The sequence below is a fragment of the Pinus tabuliformis genome, chromosome 1_2 (assembly GCF_031772625.1).
Source record: "Pinus tabuliformis cultivar Carrire ecotype Pingquan chromosome 1_2, CPIR1, whole genome shotgun sequence".
In the NCBI taxonomy this organism is placed as follows: Eukaryota; Viridiplantae; Streptophyta; class Pinopsida; order Pinales; family Pinaceae; genus Pinus; species Pinus tabuliformis.
This window is the reverse complement of record NC_142298.1, coordinates 361,612,658-361,617,611: the sequence shown is the minus strand read 5'-3', so window position 1 is coordinate 361,617,611 and position 4,954 is coordinate 361,612,658. Positions and strand designations below refer to the sequence as shown.

Here is a 4,954-nt window from a genome sequence, read left to right as displayed (position 1 = left end):
TAACAATTAAAGTGATAACCTGCAATGACAATCCAAAGTCAACAAGGCATATTGGACAAATGTTCAAAACTCATTGGGAACATCCTAATCCTGCAGCCTGCTCATCTAAATCAACCGAAGATGTTACCATGCATGGGAAACATGGAATGTTAATGATATAAATGACAAAAAGATAAATAATTAAAATTGGCTATTAGAACCAGTGCAAACAACGAATGATAAACAAAATGAAAATGGGGCAAAATGTCGCATACCCACTCCATGAGACTGTCATCCGCTTTCATACTCGATGTTTCCCAAGACTAAGCAGGTCATTCCATTGGTGTCCACATCCTCGTATCGACAGTAGAATTCATCCTCGTATCCACATACAACCTGCATTGGTCATACCCATTCCGTAAAGAAAAAATAAAAGAAAATGAAGCTCGAAAGCCTTTTTACTGGTCAACTGTTTAAAGATTTTGAAGCATGTATTTAAAAAGAAGATTCTCATACCAATGTCCTTGCTTTTAAACTCTATTCAAATACATCACTTCCTCCAAAAACTTTACATATCGTGGATCGTTATAATTCAAGTCACCAATTAAAATAAGTTCTATTATCTTTAGAGCAGGGGTGCTTTGAATAAAGCAGCCTAATACATTAATTTCCCTATCATGAAATTTAGTTATGTCTACATAAACCTGTATATACATAGATGACTCAGAGAGTGGGGATCTGGGACGTCGAGGTATGGGATATTTTGAAAGTTCCTGCATTTCATTTCAAAACTAGAATAAGCCAACTCTGCACTCATTTACGAGGTAAAAGACATAAATATTCATTATGAACATCATGGAAAAAAACATGGAATAATTTTATGGTCTTTTCACATCTTATAGCAAGTTAAATTTTTTAATTTAGGTAGTGTATATTTTCATTAAGGAATAGATATGAAACAAAGTCGCTACTTGGTTTTGTTTCATAGCTATTGGATATACTGAATATGCAAACATGACATAATAATGAACCAAAACATAATAGTCAACCTAAGCTACATCAATATATTCTTTGTATAATTTTTTTTTATGCTATACCTAACAATTAAGTAGCAAATGCAAACATTCTTAAACATTGAAACATGTTTTTCGTTGCACATGTAAAAGAAAAGCATAAATTTCGTTTTTCCAAAGATAAAGTTGTCACCCATTAACAAACATTGGATATTAGGAAGCCTCTCGAACAACAAATTGAGAAGACACATATTTATTTAAGAAAGGAATAACACATATGACCAACTCCCTTAATGATTTAAAGCTCCCCATCATCTCAATCAATATGTCCACAAAGAAATTGTATGAATTATCAAGATATGAGTCCATTTCTAGTACAGTCAAATTACTTCCACGTTGCATATTGAGTCTCAAGATAGAGCATGAAAGCTCTTGAAATAGTATCCCATTCACTCTCAAATATTTTATCATGTATGCCCCTACATACACATACAAGACAACCTGCATTTACAGTGGTTTATATTTTATCCACATATAACCTACATTTGCATTGGTTTCATTGTAAAGCATTGAAAGTAATAGTAAAATCCAAACTTACATGGTTGTAGTTTGAAGCAATGTGATTGAAGAGGTTTTGTCCATATCTAGCAGCTGTTTGGTGCAAATTCAATGATTCCTCTACTGAGGACCACAAACTCAGGGAGTGCACAGAAGGTCGAATATTGACGAACAAATATTCTTTATGGTTTGGCTAGTCAAGTGGGGCATCCGATCAAATTGGATGAGAATACAACTAAGCTTCAAAAGGGGTCCTATGCAAGTTCTTTTAAATGATATCCCATGGAAGATTCAACATAGTACTTAGTATCATCATACCAAGGACCACCCAAAAACAGACCATCTGATCCTGTCAAAGTTTGAAGAACCAAGTCACCCTTTTTTAGAAGATCATTGCTACTGTCATTTTGAGAAATGATTTTAATGTCAACGCCTAGGATTGCTAGCAACACTGACCCTGAATGCGCTTTCCTAGGCACCCCAAAAAAGAAGGAATAACAGGTTGGCACCCATAAGTTTTAACAACAACGTGCCGAATTCTTGGATAAAACAAGACCTTTTCAAAAGTATTTTTCTCACTAGCAAATTCCTTTTATCTCTCAGAACAAAGACCATTTCATCTTCAATATTGGCCCAGTGAGTGTACTGATATACAACAATGTTGCTTGGTCCATTAGCACTTGAAACAAGTTTGACATTATTGATCATATCTATAACTGCATGCTCATTTTGCCACATGTCTACAACAATGCTTTGAGACAACTCATTTTGTTATGGATAAGAACTTGAATCAACATGTATTTCACCACTCAGTAGATATTTTTCACTAGTCAAATATATAGGCTTATGGTTCAATACATTGAATTCTAATGAAGACATTCCAAAGAAAATGCACGAGTTCAAGAGATGAAGCATGTGCACACGAGAAGCTTCTAAGAAGATTTGCTACCATCCTTTCTCAATCAACAAATTCATTGGTTCTCTGTTTGGATGTACTATGTAAGAAGCCACAGGATGAGTAGGCATAATACGAAATCAATAGCCTTATTGGATAAAAACTATCTCTGATTGATCAAAAACATCAACATTAACATCAATAACCTTTCTTGCCCAACACCACTCACCATCCCAATCTAACAAATCAGATGAAGGTCCATGTTTTACCTCAAGACACAATGCACCAGGTAGGACTTTCTCAAATATGAAGTCACTATTCTCATTTCTTAAAATTAAAGAGCTAAGCTTTTCTGAACCTATAGTTCAACAATCAAACAAGTAAGTGATATAGAAACTGAGGAGTCACATCCTTCCTTGCATATTACTGATCCACGAATATCAACAAGGGCCTTTATAAATTCAATGCCAAACATTGGTCTAGTTATTGTGACATCAATATGTGATGGTGAAAATTGAAGACCAGAATCATGTTTTGTTGTTGTGGTCAATGGGGATATTCGATATTAACATGGTTGAACCTCGAAGCAAAAGTTTCCCATATCATCTATCCTCTTTAGTTTAGGCTTGACATTGTCTGGCCCATGTGTCAAGCCAACTTGACGCTTTCCATAATAGCCATTTGTCACTAATTTTAGGGAACCACAAATATTATAATGTGTTGCTTCTATCTTTGGGATTGAAGCCATGTTTGGCACAACCATGAAATTCTCCAAACTTCTAAACTTGAAGTGATCCTTCTTAGCCTTGATTGTGTAGTGTGTTGATGTTGCATGATCAAGTTTGTAATATCCCTGGACATCTGTTGTAGCTCTTTCTTGTCCATCAACTAATATCTTAACACCTTCAAAACAGACTCCTTCAGAAGTCACCACAAGTCCTCCAACTGAGAAACCAGTGACCTGAAATCGCTAAGATATATTAACATGACTGTGCTCAATAAGAACCTCTATAGATGGAAGTGAAACATCAAATATTATATTCTCACCCTTGTAGAATGGAAACAACCTTTATTTTCCACATGGAATAAAATTAAAAGAAAATTTCCCATATGCATCAGATATTGCATGGCAAAGCGCTTGATTTGGCCAATGAGCTTATTTGAGGGCACTTCACCTCATGTACTTCATCTGAATAAAGGTATACATGAACAACTAAAATAGGGTTATCCTGAGAAACAACTAAGCCATCCATATCATAACTTGGGACATAAAAGATGTCATCTACTACCATATTTCCAAAGCCCATCTCCATCTCTAGAGAGCCTCTTTGGATAATTGTTAAGAGAACATGAGAATCATGTATTTGAAAGAGAATATTATAGAAAATATACTCTATAAACCTCAATCATTGTACCTCATGCATAGCACCATCCTAGCTAGGATCGACATTAGGTATGACCTTGTATCGTCTTCCTCTGTTTAACAATTGGCTCACAGAGCCCGCTCTTCCCACTTCTTCACATTTGATTTCATGGAGGGCTATTGTGTCCTTTGGACACTCATCCTTAAGGAATCTCGAAACTTATTTTGCGTATCAAATGAAGGTAAAGAGAGAAAAATATTGTGGCCTTTCCTTTTTGAAAACAAATGTAGTGGGATTTGATATGACCTGATATTTGTATACTGCTCGAGGATTAATGAAGTTTATGTATTCATGATGGGAAGAAACCAACCTATATTTCCTTGAGTAATATTTGTAAATGTGTAACTACCTCCCTGCGATGTAAACACATGATTAATGAGATCATTGCTGGTGGAAATGGCTGCAACATTCACATTGGCAGGACCTCCATTTATATCTAGACAACATTGCCCCCGGCATGACCTCCATTTATATGTGGACAAATTTCTTCTCCAACAACCCCCATCACTCTCCCAAAAATAGTGAACCCAGTAAAGTGAGAATTGATGTCTTCATGGCCATTGCAACCATTGTGATCCACTGATACATATTCACCCATTTAATATATATTCACCAAGTCAAGGAATATGAATATTTCCGATGTAATTTTTCCACTCGATAATCTTAAAATCAAATATGAAACTGTCTCATTCATCTTCACATCAAATCTGAAATTGTCTCGTTCATCTTCACAGAGCTCTTGAAACAATTTTTCAGAATTGTATTGAATTTGCACAAATATATTACAAAAAATATTAATGTATGTTACTTGATTACCAATCAAAATTTTTAAAAAAATACAACACTAATAAATTTGTATATGCATATGGCTCGTAGATCTTTCCAAGTGCTCTAATTGATGTAACATATATTTTGTAGATGATCTTGATAACCTCGCTATCTGCAATATGACTATCAGTTTGGAATGATTCTTTTTATATATATTTTTATTTTATAATTACGGTGAATTAATAATTCTTCAGATTAAATAACAAATCTACTCGTTGAACAAAGATTATATGAAAAGTAAAATTTACATGAGTAAA

The 4,954-nt window shown here is 34.6% G+C and overlaps 1 pseudogene; it reads right to left on the bottom strand.

The window, feature by feature from the left end:
* Nucleotides 1–1,804: 1,804 nt before the first annotated feature.
* LOC149205868 (uncharacterized) lies at nt 1,805–4,467 on the bottom strand (annotated as a pseudogene).
* Nucleotides 4,468–4,954: the final 487 nt, after the last annotated feature.